The sequence below is a fragment of the Leptonychotes weddellii genome, chromosome 9 (genome assembly GCF_054177405.1).
Source record: "Leptonychotes weddellii isolate Sample4059 chromosome 9, ASM5417740v2, whole genome shotgun sequence".
Classification (NCBI taxonomy): domain Eukaryota; kingdom Metazoa; phylum Chordata; class Mammalia; order Carnivora; family Phocidae; genus Leptonychotes; species Leptonychotes weddellii.
Window position 1 is genome coordinate 197,399 of NC_138377.1, and position 18,624 is coordinate 216,022.

An 18,624-nucleotide genomic window follows, 5' to 3' on the forward strand; every position below is an offset into this window, starting at 1 on the left:
GGGCATGGAGCAGAGACACCCACCACCATCCTGGGCTTTGTACGGAGACCCCACCACCGTCCTGGGCATGGAGCAGAGACACCCACCACCATCCTGGGCTTCGTATGGAAACCCCACCACCATCCTGGGCATGGAGCAGAGACCCCACCACCGTCTGGGCTTTGTATGGAGACCCCACCACCCTCCTGGGCATGGAGCAGAGACACCCACCACCATCCCGGGCATGGAGCAGAGACACCCACCACCATCCTGGGCTTTGTATGGAGACCCCACTACCATCCTGGGCATGGAGCACAGACACCCACCACCATCCTGGGCTTCATATGGAGACCCCACCACCATCCTGGGCATGGAGCAGAGACACCCACCACCATCCTGGGCTTCGTATGGAGACCCCACCACCCTCCTGGGCATGGAGCACAGACACCCGCCACCATCCTGGGCTTCGTATGGAGACCCCACTACCATCCTGGGCATGGAGCAGACACCCACCACCTCCTGGGCTTCATATGGAGACACCCACCACCATCCTGGGCTTCGTATGAAGACCCCACCACCCTCCTGGGCATGGAGCAGAGACACCCACCACCATCCAGGGCATGGAGCAGAGACACCCACCACCATCCTGGGCTTTGTACGGAGACCCCACCACCGTCCTGGGCATGGAGCAGAGACACCCACCACCATCCTGGGCTTCGTATGGAGACCCCACCACCCTCCTGGGCATGGAGCACAGACACCCACCACCATCCTGGGCTTCGTATGGAGACCCCACTACCATCCTGGGCATGGAGCACAGACACCCACCACCATCCTGGGCTTCATATGGAGACCCCACCACCATCCTGGGCATGGAGAGAGACCCCATTGCCATTCTGGGCATGAAATGAAGACCCTACTGTTTTGTGTTTTATTAGATTCTGTATTTGTCTATTTGACATCCATTAATTATAGGGCCAACTGACAGCCAAAACTGTTTAAATCTTCCCTGGATCCAGAGCCCATACTCTGAACCCCTCCTTATCCAATCCTCAGCACCAACCTAATATCCCCCTGCCCTACACACCCAGGCCCAGGAAGCAGACAACTAGGGGCAGCCCCTGGGACCTTGTGCCTCAAGGTCCACCGGAATGACTCCAACTAGCCAATCCTAAGCCATTTGCCCTGCCACGCTGCACCTTTCCCACGGAAACCCCAGTAAAGGCTGTGGTCTGGGCCTCGCCCGCAGTCCCTCTGCCTCCTGACTGACCCTGGTGCTTCCCCGTGGCCCCATGTACGGTGCCTCCTGTTTCTAGGGGATGGTGAACATTAAACTCTCCTCTCAATGGCACTGACCTCTCTGCACCGTCACTCAGTCACCTTTATAAACTAAGACCGACACAAAGCTCCGACTCCCATCCTGGGCCTACGGCCAGCCTGTCACAGTGCGGCCCTCAGGGCACATGGAGGATGATGGTGACGAGCCAGGAGACAGACACGAGGGCTTCCCCTGGCAGCAGGGCCCCTGACTCAGGCAGCAGGACAGCTCCAGGCTGGGGGCAAATGGGGTTGTTCCTGACAGCCGCTGACATGCGGGAGCCCAAGGGAAGGCCAGCGCACTCTGCCCATCAGGCCACTCTGACTGCAGGAAACAAACTGCGAAGGAAAGAAAATGGAGAAAGACGTGGGTTCCAGGGGCTAGCATCCACCGGGACCAACCACGTCCCGGCCACAAAAGAGCACCAGCACGCTTAAAAGAACTCAAGTCATGGGGCGCGTGGGTGGCTCAGGCGGTTAAGCATCTGCCTTAGGCTCAGGTCATGATCCCACGGTCCTGGGATTAAGCCCCGCATCGGGCTTCCTGCTCAGCGGGGAGCCTGCTTCTCCCTCTGCCTCTGCCCCTCCCCCTGCTTGTGCTTTCTCTCTCTAATAAATAAAATATTAAAAAAAAGAAAGAACTGAAGTCGTGTAAAGTATGTTCTCTGACCACGATAGACTCAGCTAGAAATCAATGGTAGAGGGGCGCCTGGCTGGCTCTCTCAGCACGTGACTCTTGATCTTGGGGTCATGAGTTCGAACCCCACATTGGGTGTGGAGCCTACTTAAAACAAATAAACAAAAAGAAATCAATAGTAGACAGAAGGCCAGAAACACCAACCACTCGGGACAGTTAGCAGCACACGGGCCCAGGAGGAAAACTCCAAGGATCCAGAAATATTTTGTGTGGATTCGAGCCCCATGGGAGATGCACTCATACGAGAAAGTAAGAAAGGCCTCAAGTGCACAGTCTGAGCTTCACCTCAAGACACCAGGAAAGGAGCAAACTGAACCCAAAGTGAGTGGAGCAAGGGAGCAACAAAGACAAAAACAGAAACCATAAAACGGAAGATAGAAAATCAACAGAGAAAGAAAATACGAAATAAAGTATTAAAAAACCCCAAAACTGGTTCTTTGGGAAGAGCAATAAAACTGATAAAACCTCTAGCCCAACAAAGAAAGAAAGAAGAGAGGACAAAATGAGCCATATCAGGAATGAAAGAAGGAAGATCACACAGTTCACACAGAGGGGGAAGCTGCAGACACCTGGGGCAGGTCAGGCTGGGAGTTGGATACAATGTAACAATATGTATCAACATGTAACAATGCCCCAGCCACAATCACCAGAAGCACCACAACCGCCAGAAGCACCAGGATGAACAGATCATCTGAACAGCCTAATCTATCAAAGAAATTGAATAGTTTAAAACTGTCTGAAAAAGAAAGCTCCAGGTGGATTCACCCAGATATCAAAGGATGAAACAACACTAATTCTACATAATATCTTCCAGAAAACAGAAAAGGGAGAAATACTTCTCAACTCATTTTATGAGGTCAGGAATTACCCACACCAACACCAGACAACAACGTACATAAAAGGAAACTACAGACCAATATCCCTCTATGAATATAAATGTAAAGATCTTCAATAAAATAGCAGCAAACTGAATTCATCATATATAAAAAGGAATGACTAATACACCATGACCAAGTGCGGTTTGTTCCAGGCTGGTCAACATTTGAAATCAGTCAGTGAAATTCACCCCATCAACAGGCTAAATTAGAAAAATCATAAAATCTCCTCAAATGATTTTTAAAAACTTGACAAAATTTAATTGCATTTGTGATTAAAACTCTTGGCAAACCAGGGACAGAAGACAACGTCCTGGATGGCCAACATCATGCTGGCGGCAGGATGGAAACCCCCCCACCAAGACCAGGAGGCTGAGCCGCACCCTCACACCCCTGCAGCATGGCACAGAACCAAAGGCTTGCCCTGTGCAATAAGGCAAGAAAAGGAGATAAAAGGCACAAGGACTGGAAAGGAAAAAACGCAGCTCTTCTTTACAGACAACACAATAGTTTATGCAGAAAACCCCAAGGAATGTGGAAAAATGTGAAAGCAAGCCCCCAGAACTAAGAGCCTTGCAAGATCATCTGATACAAATTCGACATAAAAAGTGGTCCCATTTGTACACACTAGCAATGAATGATTAGAAGTCAGTTTTTTTTTTTTAAGATTTTATTTATTTATTTGCAGCAGAGGCAGAGGGAGAAGCAGGTTCCCTGCTGAGCAAGGAGCCTGATGCGGGACTCGATCCCCGGACCCCGGGATCATGACCTGAGCCGAAGGCAGGCGCTTAACCGACTGAACCACCAGGCAACCCAAAGTCAGTTTTTAAAAACTTCCATTTATAGTAACTCCAAAACAAAGAAAATATCTAAATTTAACAAGGTAAGTGCAGGATCTGCAAGTGAGTGGAAGAAGCCAGCAAAGGGTTGAGCGGGTGGAGATATGAGCCGCCGCATGGGCATTAGCACTCCCCAGACCAGATCTAAGGTTTAGTTCCCGGAAATCCCAGCACAACGCTTTTGTAGATATCAATAAGCTGGTTTTTAAGTTTATATGGAATGGCAAAGGAATTGGATAATCGAAAGGACTTTGAAAAGGGAGACCCAAGGAAGGTGGGGGCCGTCCAGATCTGTGTGGAGCTGAGTACTCAGGGCAGTGTGGTGCTTCCGGGGCAAAGGCAGGGAGGTCAGGAACAGAAACAGGAAGTCGGGTAAACTGGACTTCATCAAAATTTTGTGAAAGAAGGCAGAGTAGCTAAGGCTGGGAGAAAATACTTGCAAACTGCATATCCGACAGAGGGTTTAATCCAGAATAAAGAACCCTCCAAACTCAACAATAGGATAATAAAGAACCCAATTTAAAAATAGGCAAAAGATTTGCAAACACTTCACTAAAAGACATATGGGCAGTAAATTAGCACATGAAAAGATGCAACTGAAAACCACCAGGAGTCAGGAGTCACTACCTAACACCAATGGCCGTGGCTAAAACGAAACCAAACACCAAAAGCCTGACACCCAGTGCTGGCAAGGAGGCGGGTGACGGGCACTAGATGTGGTCACACATGTGCCACCCAGACCAGCACTGCTCGGTGCGTGTGTCCACGCAGACTCTACGTGGACACTCACGGTGGCTGCGTGTGCAGCTGCCCAAGCCTGGAGACACCCTTCAAGCAAAGCAGGAAGCCTGCTCGGGGACAAGAGGGCCAAAGCATCGACACAGACATGCACACACGGACACGCACGTGTGCAGAGACACACACGTGCACACAAATACGCACACCAGACACACCCACGTGCGCACGCACACCCCCCCCACGCGTGCATGCACACACAGGTGCCCGCACCAGCCCCCCACACGGGAAGAGAAGCCAGGGCCAAAAGGCTGGGCCCTGCACGTTAGCCCACTAACGCGGCGTTCTGGAGAGCACGCATCAGCAGTGCAGGAGTGCTGACAGCCGTGGCTGTGTGGGGATGCTGGATCTGGGTCCGTCCACTGTTCTGAGCCTGGTTGGGGGGCAACGGGCAAGTCTGGGCTGTAGGCAAACACGGGGGCAGGCTGAATTTTACTGTGAGTTTCAAAGTTATTTTTCAAAAGTTAAAAAAGCCACAAGACCTAAGGGATATATCGGCCAATTGCAAACAGGAGGCGTTGTCTGGATCCTGCTTTTAATAAACTAATTACCAGGAATGCTTGCACAGCCCTCATTTGGGATGGGGTCTCGCTCTCAGGGCCGTTGCGATGCCTGTTTCTAGACAATCTGTTTGGGCAGGGGCCAGGGTCGGTCCGGCATTTGCTGCCCACAGCTCAGAGAGGCTTCTGTCTGGGAAGCACAGTGGCACCCCCACGCTGACGTGTCCTTGTCACAGGGAAAACTCAAGAGGCCACGAGCAGAGCCACGGGCTCCGTCGGAAGGGAAGGGTCTCTGCTCCGGCAGCCTCCTAGAGGTGAGCTTGCAGCTGCAGACAGCCCATCTAAACCAGCACCGGCCCGCTTACTTCTTCACAGTCGTGTCTCCCGTAGGATGGGACCAACACCTCCGAGCCATTTGGATTTTCCTTTCTTTTTTTTCTCTTTTTCTTTTCTTTAATTCTAAGACACAGTCAAGTTGATGCTATTTGTACAAACAACACTAAAAGCATAAAAAGAATCATTTGCATACAGAAATTGGGCCAGACAGAACACACGATATTTGTTTTTATACAAGACTGGCTCTGAGAGAAAGGCCTGAGGGCTGGAGTATAGATTATAGCCAAGGACAAGATTTATTGCATAATACCTGGCCCTCAAGGAAATCATGAGCAAATACACTAAAAAAACCCCACAAACGATGATTCATCACTAAGCCGGGACTGTTACTGTGTAAGACGCCCTGCAATTGTACTAGACTCAGCAGTAACAAAAAAGGAAGCCAAGCGTATCTTAAACACACTGTCAGGATAAAACACAATCCCCTCGACAGGCAAAAACCCAGTATCCTGTCCGAGGGGCCCTGGCCCCATACTGCGTGCTCTCTTGTTCCTCTCGGATGGTGTCTGCTCAAAAGAGTGGAAAGCCAACTTCCATGCCTAACCCTGGAGAAGCAGTGTTCTGGTTTTCTGAAACCTAGAAGTGTGGGGCTTACAGAAAAAAACCACAAAGAGGGATGCCACCAAAACCCACGTATCCGACAACAAGAACTAACAAATGTTCTCTGCGCTGACTTGAGATCTTTTTAAAGAAATTGGGACCAGAACCACAGACATCCACCACGTGCTCCCCACCCCTCCCTCCTTGCCCTCTGCAGGAGCCACCATCTGGAGGGGTCTCCTTCCAGGGGACTGCCCGCTGTGCCCAAATCAGGCCTCCCCCATGTTAGCTGGGGGGTCCACTTCCCAGCCAGATACCAGTCTTGCCCGGCGGGCAGCTGGGCAAGGCCACCGAGCAGCCCAGGTGGCGGCACCTGAGCAGAGGTGACGCGTGCATGTGGCGACTGGCTCGCCCCTTGCCCGTTCCCTTCTCCAGGCTGCAGGGGCGCGGCCACCTTGGACCCCCACACGGACGCCATGCGCTGAGGACAGCAGAGCCCGCGTGGGTCCTGGATCACAAACACCTGCACGCTTACACGAGGCAGACATCGGCACCGGCTTGGGTGGCTCGGTTGGCTCGGTTCTGCTGTTAACGAAACGTCCGCTGTGTGCCAGACTGCCAGGCATACGCGGCCATGCACCCTTGTTTCTTGAGGCGGCCGGTTCACATCACACTGCCTACACGTCCGTGACGTGTCCTTGCCACGGAACAGACGTGCACGCCCCTGCCCACTGTGTGCTTCCTCACCGTGCAAGCACACGGCTTCTCTGCCCTTCGCCGGTGGCCGCTCAGGCTGGTGCCAACGATCTGACACCACAGACCTGCTCTACCCGGCACCTGCTCCGCCGTGGGAGCGGCACGGAGGGGCGGGGGTATCGCCCCCCGAGCGGGGTTGCGGGGTCCAGGCTCTGCGCACTCGGAGCCTGCCCAGGGTACCATCACACCGTGCTCCCGAGTTGCCCAGAGGAGCGCTGACTCCCACACGCCCCGTGTCTGTGTCCTCCGGGCAGCCGCCCGGGGCGGGGGTCCCTCCTCCCTCCCTCTTCACATGCCTGCTCTCTGCACACGTGCACCCTGGTGTCTCTTCCTCTTCTGACAAGGACACCAGTCATATTGGATTAGGACCCACCCTAACGGCCTCATTTCCCTAAATCTCCTGACGAACGGTCTCATCATGTCAATTTGATCGCCTCTGTAAGCCTCCAGCTCCAAACACGCCTTCCGAGGTGCTTCTGGAGTCAGAGAATCACGTGAATTCAAGGGGCACACAGTGCAGCTCTAGACACCACCAGCCCGACGGAACGGAGTCTTTGGGTCTGGGGCATGTGGCGCGTGTCCGTGGCCCCCCCTGTCTTCCTGCTGGACTACTGTCCTCATTTGCTCTGGAGAAGCACACGGCAGAGCTCACCCCTGGCTGCAGGCCATCACACGAAGGTGTTTCTGAAGTGTGTTTACACAATAAACGTCTGTGGTTTATGCTTCAGGGCTCGCTCGATTCCCTAAGCCCACCCTCCTCTCAGCCCCTCTGCCTGCGCTGTTCACAGCGAGGTCCTTCATGAGCCCGGGCGTTCGGATGTGGCGACACAGCCCCCTCCGTGGGGTCCAGTCATCCCCAAACCACTGATTCCAGAGCGCGTCCTGCCCTCTGCCAAGCATGCCACGGCCACGTGCGGGATTCTGCGCCATCGTGTTCCACGACAGATCAGTCTGTATTTCTGCCAATTTCATATTGTTTAATTAGTGTAGCTTATTTAAGTAAACACCTGTCTGCTAGGAAGGTGCTCCCCAGCACAGACACAGTTCACTTTTCTTCAAAGCCGCGTGCCTGTTTCACAGAAACTGTAGCGTTAACACGCCAGGGTCCCCCCCCCTCCCCGCGTGGGGCCTCGCACCTGATCTGTGTTCGGGGCGGGGGGAGCGGGGTCTCTGCACCCCTCACTCAGCTGTTTCATGTCCTTGAACAAGAGCTAGACGCTTCTCCTCACAGCGTCTCTGATGTCCTGGGTTCACTTTTTTCCTAGATAGCTACTAACTGCTCTTAGGAATAACATTGTTTTTCTTATTTTCAAATTGATTACTGCCGGCGATCCTGACATCACAGAACTAAATGCTCCTGTTTTCGTGATCCTACTGCCCTGATAAAAGTGCACAGCTTCGCCTCTACTCTTAACCTCTAATCTCTGCAGCACTTCATATGAGATAGGACTTATTTCTTCAAGATTTGGTAAAATTCACCAATAAAACCATCTGATGCTGTTTGGGGAAGAGGAGGTTTTAATGTAACTTAATTGTCATGTAATTCACATCTCCTCTTGCACTAAGTCAGTTACTGATTCATAATCTCACAGAATTGTCCTTTCGAGTTTCATCTCAACGGACGACGCTGTTTACCGCGATCTTCGACTCGCTCTGTGGCCGTTCATCCCCGAAGGCTGAGCCCTCATCACCCCTGCCCAGCAGTGGGCCTCTGGCTGCTGCTGACCTGCGACACTGTTTCTATTTCATTAAGTTTTGTGCTTTATTACCTGTTTCTCTATTTTTTTTAGGCTCACGCTGTCCTTTGTGCGACCTGAGCTGGACGATGTGCCTGTGACGGAGCGCTTCCCACGAGGCGTGTCAGGGCTCAGAAGCGATGCTGGCACGTGACACCGCCCCGGGCTTCTGGACTCCAGGTGGCGGCCACCGTCCGGCTCACAAGGGCGACCTCCTTGCCACCTCGGGGCTCAGGAAGGGTGGCCCCTGCTTCGTGAGAGCCCAGCACTAGTACGACGTCCCCAGCATGAAGACGCTGTGTGTCACGGGTATCCTCGGCGCGCTGGGGAGCAGGCGGCATCTCGTGAAAGCCGCCTCTGTCCTGGGAAGGGAGTGCCTGTATCTGTGGGTGTGAGGGGCCCTGAACACCTCAACACACACGTCAACCCCTGAGGTCCCTGGCTCCTGCTGTGCGGGAAGAGCCGGCCGACAGGACTGCGGCAAACATCAAGGGACATGCAGGGACAGCCACGCATCCCCAAGACCTGGCAAAGCAGGGGCCAAGGAGCGCCTGTGGGAAGCCAGCCATGCTGGTCAGCGGAGGTGCCCATGGCCCAGGACAACTGGACGCCCAGGCTGGGCTGTCATCGGGCTGGACGCAGGTGCCAAGCCCCCGCCCCTGGGTCTCTGTCTCTCCACACCAGCTCTGGGTGCTGTGGCCTCTGCATGTTCTCAGGTCAGTGGTCCTCATGGAGGGCAGGAGCGTGCCAACAGGAGGGAGCTCCTGGACCTCGAGGTGCTAGCATGCCTGGAGGGAGGGCAGGCTTTGGGGAGGCAGTCCTCCCAGCCCAGGGCTGCCGTGAGAGCCACCCACGCCCAGGCCATGCACAGAGGCTGGACAACTGGGTCGTGAGGGTCCGTGTCGGGAGGAAGACAGAGATACTGGCAGGGTCCCAGGGGACAGCAGCTGGGAGCGAGGGTGGAAGGAAGGACAGGAAGGCACCCCAGGAGCGGGGTCTTCCGAGGCCGGGCCATGACCACTCTCGGGGTGACCTGTCTGGTGAAGGCACAGGACCTGGAAGGCAGGGGCTCAAGTCCAATGTGGGATGGGGGTGAGGGGTGGGCCGCTGGGACCGAAGGCCAGTCGGGAGGCCAGTGGGGGGAGCAGAGCACCCTGTGAGAGGGAGAGTGGGGCCGCAGGGGCCTCCTCTGGGGTTACCCAACAAGGCCCCACAGGCTGGAACCCACACAGCCAGGGGAGAGGGACAGGTGCTCTGCCCTGGGGTCAGGGAAGGCATCCTGGAAGCCTGGGGAGAGAAGGCAGCAGGGGCAATACTGTCCCCCCAAGGGGGTGGCACGAGGGGGGAGGGGCAATATCCTGGAGCCCCCTGGGTTTTGTGAGTTGAAGAGTAAGTGACATTTCAAAAAGCTCACAGAAACCTGGTTTTGCAGAAATTTCCATACACGCAAGTCCTGCCAGGCATTCCCATTTCCACCAGTATCGTGTGGTTAAAGCCCTGCAGGGGCTGCTGGGAGGACATCCACCCACCCCTCCCCCAGTCCCGACCCTGTGGGGACCTACACGCACACCCCACAGCAGGAAAGGAACACTAGGGGTCCCCCACAGCCCACTCCTGCCTCCAGAGACCAGGCCAGCCCCTGCGCCCCGTCCCGAAACAAAGACCTCGACCTACCCACCTCCAGAACCTCGATTCCACATCTGGGGAGCAGAACGCCCAAGGGGGGAGACAAAGCTGGAAACATCACAGGCAAGACTGACATCCCCCATCCTCACGTGTGTGACACAAAACAGAGACCAGAGCCCAGGGCCCTGCTGCCCCTGGGGGTGCATACACGGTGGCCAAGGAAGCACCTGGTGTCCCATCTTGTCCTTTAAGCCACCACATTCCCCAGATCCTGGGCAGCAGTGGGTACTCGCAAGTAGCTGGGTGGGGAAGGTTCTGTGGGGGGGAGGGGGCCGGGGCGGGACATGACTCGGGTCCCTCTGGCTCCAGGTCGAGGGACAGAGGAAGGTCAGTCGCCACCTGAGGGTCTCCAGCTGGTCTGAGGCTTTGGAGACCACGCCTCACTCGGAGCAGGAACCCAGGCACACCTGGGCTGCTCCCTGGGCTCCAGCTGAGCCCAGCCAGACTCGGTGAGGGTCAGTGCTGGTTAACACCATGGATTCTGGTTTTAACTCACCCACGTCCCCTCGTGGGAGTGTGAATCTCCACGGCCTTTTTTGGGGGACAGCATGGCAATGTCTAGCTCAGTTTTTATTGTGGTAAAATATACATAATATAACATTTACCATTTTTAATTACACAGCTCCGTGGCATTAAGCACATTCACACTGTTGCACGCCCATCACCACCATCTCCGGAACTTTCCATCTTCTCAACCTGAAACTCTGGCCCCATCCACACACAGCACCCCCCAGCCCCTGGCGCCCCCACCCCACTTTGTCCGTGTGGACGGACTCCTCTAGGGACGTCCGATGAGTGGGTCACACGGTGTGTGTCGTCCTGTGAGTGGCTGAGGTCACTCCGTGCTCGGCGCCCCCGCGGTTCCCCAAGGGCTGCGCCATTTCATGTTCCCATAACCCTGGGAGGAAGGCAAGACCGTCCCCCCAGCTGCCCCCCAGGACGCCCGGGGCGTGGGGAGACCTGTGTTCAGGCACCGGCTGAGAACGCTGGGCGGACAGCGTGTGCAGAAGATGCTGCTCCCTGGGGCCGGAGGAGCCCACGCGTCAGGAGGGACCTGCAGGAGGGGCTGCGTCCCCGCCCGGACCCGCGTCCCTGCCCGGACCCTGCCTGCAGTGGGCGCAGGAGGTAAGGCTCGGTGCCTGCGCAGTCCGGGGAGGGGGCCCAGACGACGGATCGCACCTGAAAGAGCGCCAAGGCCCCCACCTTCTGCACAGGCGGTGTCTGTTTCTGGGATGTTGGGGCTCCTGCAAGGGGCCCCCAGGCTCTTATCTTTTCTGTCCATTTCCACCCTGTTGCGGCTCAGTTCTCTGGTTCTTCTGGGCTTTGTCTTGCCCCTGTGCTTTCTGTCTGCCATCAAGTTCTGGCGCTCACGATGGACGATGGAATGTTCTGGAATGTTCTTTCACCAGAGCCTCCCATTCCACAGATGCAGGGATGTGCCACCGTTTAGTTCTGCCCCCTGCTCACCTGCTCTCCCTCGCTCTGCTGGCCCTGGACCCGGGTGGCTGCTGGAGCCCAGAGTGGGGACAAGGAGGCCACCAGGCTCCACCCTCTGCCCGGGGCCCCTGTATCTCGGCTCCTCTCCCTGCCGCCAGCCCAGCGGCCCTGGTCCTCCTCCTGGGGCTCCGGGCCTTCCTGGCTTTGCCGGGCTTCGGGAGGAGGCACAGGTGGCCGGGTGCGTGCATACCACCACCTGCGTCCACTCTGCTCTTCTCCACATTCTACCTAAGATGAGAACTTCCCCAAATGCAGCCTCTCTCCAATGTGTGGCCCGTGTCTTCAGGACCACCCAGGGCTGAACCCCAGGCCCTCCTGCCCTGACTCCTCTCCATCTCCTAGAAGCCCTCTGTTCTCTCCTCCTCTCCACCTGGCCCTGGGCCCCTGCGGTCCTGTTGGTGCCGGCTGGTATGGAGATGCCTTTCTGCCAAAGCCCAGTGCCCGCCTCCATCCAGCCTCTGGGCAGGCCCGACGGGCAGTGCCACCCGAGACCCCCTGCATTCCAGGCCAGATCTGAGCCGGCCCCCCGCCTCCTTGTGGCCCCCCTGCAGCAGCAATCAGGCCCATGCTGCAATGTTACCACCTCCCTCCCTCCTCCCTGAGGGCACTCGGGCCGGGAAACGCTCATTCCCCACCATCTGGACCGACCCCAGGGCCCAGAGCGCGCCCAGCACAGGCAGGCAGGTTCTCGCCGAGGAAGAGAGGTCAGGTACACCACGCCGCACGGCGGAAGGCACGAACCCCAACTCAGGAGACCCATTCGTCCTGAGATGGGAAACGTGGACGCTACCACGAGCAAAGTCAGACAACAGATGCAGGAAAACAACTGCGGGCAGACAAAGGACTAATGTCTGGGACACAGAGCCTCTTACAGAAGCACAACAAAAAGACAAGCCGCAGAACGTGGGCGATAGCCACGAAGAGGCGACCCACAGAAGTGCAGACCCACAACCTCAATGACCTCAGGCTCCAGAACCTTCCAGGGCTGCTGTCCACCCCCCCCACCCCGCCGAGGCCTGGAGCCCTGAGGGCAAGGGCGGAGCAGGCCACGCCCACTGCCCACCCCTCCCTTCTCGCTTTGAGAAGCTCCAGCCACAGCAAAGTCAGTGGTTCAGTGAGTGCCCCGCCCCCAACCCCCCACAGGCACCTCCCGTGTGCACCTAGGATTTCCGGCCAAATACCCAAGAGTGCATCAGGGCATCAAGACCCTAAGCCCCCAGTGAGGACACCCCTCTCCTGAGATGTCCACGGGCCCGGCCACTCGCCCCGCGCAGCACCCTGCCCCGGGGCAGATGCTCCTGAGCCCATGAGCCTGGGGTGCCCCCCACTGTTGGCAGCAGACGGAGCAGGTGGGCCGTGCATCACACACCGGTTCACCTGCCGCCATCTCCTCGAATCTAGAACCATCCTCGCCCCCCCTTCCTTAAGATTACTTTTTGTTGTGGTGAAATATGTATAATGTAAAATTGGCCCTCTCAAGGTCTTCAGATCGGTGGCACTTAATAGGTTCAACAGTTAAGCAGCTACCACCTCTAACCCCAGAAGGCTCTCATCAGCCTGCAAAGCAAGCCCTGCCCCTCCACTGTCACCCTCATGGTCCTGCCCCAGCGCCTTCTCGCTCCGTGGGTCCTCCTGTCCGGACGCCCCACAGAACGGGAACCGTACAGCCTGTGGCCTTTCATGCCTGGCTTCTTCGCTGAGCACATTTTCCAGAGCCGTCCATGTTGCAGACCGCATTCCTTTTTAGGGCAGAGTAACAACCCCGTCTCTGGGCGTTTTGCTGGCGCACCCTCACTGATGGATGTGCGGGTTGTTTACACCTTCTGGAGACTGTGCAGGACCCCGCGGTGGACATTCGGAGGGAGCCTCCCCTGTCTGAGGGGGACAGGTGCCTGGAACCTCGGGCAGTCCTGCCCCCGGTACACTCTGCTTTCCCTACACGTACACACCGACGATGAGGCTGAACTTCCACGTCGGGCACTGTCTGTGCTCACGCGCCACGGACCGTCAGAGGACAGTGGTTGAGCTACCCCGCGGGGGAAGCTCCGGGAGCACGGTCTGAGTACCATCCCGTCCCGCACTCACCCTGCCCGGGCTGAAGTGAGTGACATCGGCACGTGACGAGCACACGGCTGCCACTGCCCTCCGGCTGGCACGAAACACCCCGCGTGGCCAAGGAGGGGCTCTGCCAGGCCCGGCTCCGCAGATGGCACACGGGGCCTGCAAGGCGCAAGGGGACATTTCATGGGTTTCTGCAAAACGGACCAGCACCCGGGCTGGCCCTCTGAGCCAAACGCTGACTTGCACAGTTTCCCTCCAGGCATGGGGGAGTGGTTAACACGGCAGCCACGCGTGGGGCATACCTCTGTGGTCCCAAACGCGCTGACTGTGTGTTTGGTAGGAGGGAAAACTAAGGGGCCTTTTGTGTTCAGAAGCTGACCCGCCCGTGCGGTCGCGTGTCTGCCCTGGTGGGAGCGGAGGCTCTGTGGTGGCCACTGGCCAGGGGCCCCCGCGCTCCAGCCACCTCCCGGGGATCAGCCAGCCCAAAAGCAGGGCCACCACGCCCCACTCAGGCTCCAGATGTGCCCGGCCACAGCCCAGGCTCGGGGCAAGGCTGGGGGAGGTGAGGCCTGGGGACCAGCACTGGGCCCAACGTGCTTCCCGTAAAGACAGTCCAGTGACGCAGAGCGGTGGCCAGACAGTTCGAAAGAACAAGTTCTGCCAAAGGCCGGGGGCTCCAGCTCCGCCCACATCCCGAGCGCTGGTCACCTTGCCCCGGGAGCCTCGGTGGCTGCCAGCTCACGTCGCCGGCTCAGCTTTCTCTGGCCTCCAAGCCTGCTCGGGACACGGTTGCTTCCTGCTAATCAGGAGGCAAGGTCAGACAGAGGTGACTTCTCAGTGTCTCTGCTGGCCAGCACAGGGGGCCAGGATGGCCTTCGTCACCGAGGCCGGGAACCCCTGGAAGTGAGGGGAGGGAGGAGGGGCGGCTGGGTCACTGTGAGCCCACCTTCTGGCCCCAGGCCAGCCAGCCTGCCTGAGGCGGGGCCAGGGCACAGAGGAAGGGGCAGGAGGAGCCAGCCCCGGGAGGTGCTGCTGGCAGAGGCCAGCGTGGCCACCTGAAGGGAGGAGTCCGGTGCCTGCAGAGAGCACTGCACATCTGTTGGGGGGTACTCTGAGGGGCCTGGGACCCCAAAAGCTCCAGCCAGCCAGCCACGAGACCATTTTCCACAAGAGCATTGGCCGTGGGCCACTGCCGGCTCTAGGACCAACCAGCCATCAGGAGCTCTCCTCCTGGGGCTGCATCCTCCACTCTGGCTACCCAAACGCCCCAGAGGTCGCCCCGGCCCCAGGCATGCAGGTGCAACTCACCAGACACTGGAGGGGAGCCCCACATTGTCTCCGGCAGGTGAGACCCTGCCCGGCGCTGTCCTGGAGGGAGGCTCGCCTGGTCACATCCCCAGGCTAACCCAGGAAGGAGCCAGAACCTTCTCTGCGGGGACAGCAAGCTCCCCGTTTCAGGCAGTATGGCCCTCAGTGATGGGCTTCTGCGAGGGCCAGGAAGAGGGGGGCCCACGGCTGACGGCAGAGTCCTGTGCTGCGTACAGCACCCCCACCCCGGGCAGGCTCAGGGGAGGGACAGAACCAGACCCCACTGGGCATGGGCTGTGGCCGTCTGGGAGGGCACTAGGTGGTTCCGGGTTGTCCAGTAACGGGAATGTGCACAGGTCAGCCCGACCCCCCAGAGGGGAAGGGAGGCAGGGGAGTCCCGAGGGGCCGCACAAGGGTGGGAGCCAGGAGCAGACGGAGCTGGTGCGGTGCATGCAGGCCTGACCTAGCCGAGTCCCGGGCTCTGCGGGGCTCCGGGTCCACGCAGATAAGGAGCGACAACACTGCCCACAGGTGCGGTCTGGGGAGGGGACGGTGGAGACCGGTGATGGGGATGAGAGTGTGCACCCCCATGCTGTGAGCAGCCCCCAAAACACTGGGGGATAGTGGGTGCTACAGACTAAATTCTGTTTCCCCCCAAATTCATGTTGAGACCTGACCTGCAGTGTGATGGCATGAGGAGGTGGGTCTCCGGGGGTCAGGCCCAGGCGGGAGAGGCCATGGCTGCTGGCCTGAGACGTCCACGGGCACTGATCCACTGGAGCCACGTGGCCTCCTACAGAGCAGCCTTCCCCAAGGAAACCTGTGTACCCCGGAGGCCCACTGGGGATGACAACCCTGCCACACAGGGTCGGGTGCCCGCCCGCCCGCCCACACAGCCCCTGCTCTCGCCCACAGCCGCCTCTGGCCAGGAGAGTGTCGGCACGGTCTCGGCTTCTGTCCGGGGCTCCTACGACCCCACTGTGTCCCGTGTGCCCAGGGTCACCCCAGAACAGCGGCCTGCCACCCTGACAGCCCACACTGGCCACCAGGAGCCCCTGGAGGAGGCCCGGGGAGCATGTGTACTCCCGGCTGCGTCAGGAACGCTCCCACTGAGCCCACGGAGGACGAGGAGCAACACACGGGCTTGTATTTGGCAGCGTCACGAGGATAGGCCTGCTGATGATGCACCAAACCCAAGGAGCCCTTCTGAGCAACCAGCGAGACCACGATTCCCCGCCGAGGAACCGGGAGCAGGATTATCTCAAACTTCTCAAAACCACCGTGGAGGCCCGAGGCCAGAACCCTTAAAGGGCCGCAGGTGGAATTCAGGAGCCCGGACGCTGGTCCCGCTGTGCACGGGGGCGGGGGCCAGGGCGGTGGGGAGGGTGCTGCTTTCCCTTCAAGGTCCCTAAGCGTCACTTCACACAAGCCAGTAACCGAGAAACAGACTGGAAAACACGTTTCCTGGAGGAGTAATAAAGGAAAGCCAATCCATCTTGATCAGTTTCTGAGGAAAAAATGACCAAAATAGCAAAGGAAAAGCATAACAAAGAGAAAATTACAAACAGGAGTGCAAAAAAATCAGTTGCCACAGAAATACAATCTTGCCAGTTAAAAGTCATCTCGGTTTTCACAACACTTTGTAAGCGGCAGGAGGCTGACCTCATGGGCTGGGCGGGGCTGCACTGGGCGCAGAGGGCACCACGATGATGTCAGGACATGCTTAAGATGGAGAGCGGGGTTCGAGCAAAGAGGGCAGAAAGGACGAGAGCCCTGCCACCAGGAAGCTGAGCCACGGCCAGCTCCGTCCACCTTCCGACCTCCTGCAGAAGATTCGAGTGCCAGGTCCTGAGGGGGCAGGTGCACGGCCCCCGTGGTGACCTGGGCAGTAGCAGCATCCCCCCAGGGCCAGGGTCCACAGGGAGATGCCACTCGCCCCATTGGCCAGGGGCACGTGACCAGAGGCCTGCAGGAAGGGAGCAGGACGTGGTCCTCACAGTTGTGGCCTCCACTGGGAAAGGACACAAGATAAAATTCCAGCAAGCCATGTCTGCCCTCTCACAAACACGCCGTGGGCTTCTTGGCACATCCAGCCCAGCTCTCCGCTGAAACCACTCGGTAGGCACTTCAGCCCCCCTGGGTGGGGTCCTGCCCCAGGAGCCACCATGCTCTGACCCCCATGCACACATCACACCACCTCGACCAGCACCAGACCCCCCATCCTTCCCTCCATGCCGCCCCAGCCCGGCGCCTCTCCCTCCCCACTGGCCACCTGGGCACACCCACTTCCCCAGCAGCTCTGCACCCGACATGCTGGACACGGGCACCAGCTGCCCACCCAGCTCTTCCCCAAGGCCTCCCGGGTCTCCACCGCACTCTCCGGGCCGCCGTACGTCCCCTCCCGCACCCTGCTCTGACACTTGCTCTTCTGAGAAGCGGGATGAACTCAGGAGTGGCTCCCTGGGCCAGGAAGCACATGGCCACCTGCTCCTCGTGGCCTGCAGCCCTCACCCCCCCCAACCACTCAAGGCTCCCAGACACTGCCTGCAAGCCCCCTCCAGCTACCACCATGACCCTCCTCGCCCAGAGGTGCCCACTCCCTCCAATTCTCTCTTGGTCACCCCCCCACCAGGCTCAGCTGCAAGCAGCGAAACCTCCAGGGATCCCAACAAGGGATCCGTGCTCACACATCTCCTCCCAGGAGCAGCCTCCTGGAAAGCCGGTTCTCAGGCCCCTGGTGTCCAGGGATGTTCTCACCCCTCCCACCGCTCGGTGCCATGCAGCCCAGCGTCCAGCACTGAACCCGTCCTCAGCCACACCCCTGCCCTTGGGCCAGAAGGGAGCACGCTCAGATACGCCAGGGCATGGTCACACCGAGGTCAGGCCCAGCGGTCAGCTGCACCAGCCTACAGCCTCCGTGGGCACAGCAGTCGTTGCTCAGGACCCCTAGCTCCCCGTGCAAAGCCAGAATGGAGCTCACGGCGTGAAAGAGCCAGGACGGTGCCACCACACTGGGTCAGGTGGGTCCAGCCTCGTAGCCCTGCCTCTCTGGAGGGGCTGCAAGAGCCCGAGAGGCGCGGGGCAGAGCTGGGTGCCTGGTGGGGCCGGCATAAGGAGGATGCGGATGCACGTGGGCCCTTGCCTCTCCACGTGCCTGTTGGGGTCTGTAGGGAAATGAACCCACTGTGGGCCCGCCAGTCACCTGGAGCCTCAGGTCTGGGGAGCGCACCACAGGTGTGCCCCCCCAACAGAGGCTGCCTGCCCCACCCCCCAGCCACTTGGAGCAGCCCTCTGGGTGCTTACATCACAGCAATCCCCCCAGACAGTACCCAACATACCACACTACAGAGACTGAGACTCTCCTAGAGCTCCCGGGGACCCCCGTCCTCCCCAAACCATCAGACAGGCTGGTGCCCAGGATGGGGCTGGGGGGCTGGAGGGCTGGGGGCAGCGAGGGGAAGGGGGAGGAGAGCAGGCTGGGCCTGCCTCCTGGGGCTGCTCCTCCGGGCAGGAAAGACAACACCCGCCAGGGAGCAAATCTGAAACGCAGACCGCAGCACCGAGCTGGCCGCCTGGCGCGGGAGGGCCGGGGTGGGGCTGGACATGAGGGTCAGTGTGCAGCCGGGGGGTGGGGGGGGGCGG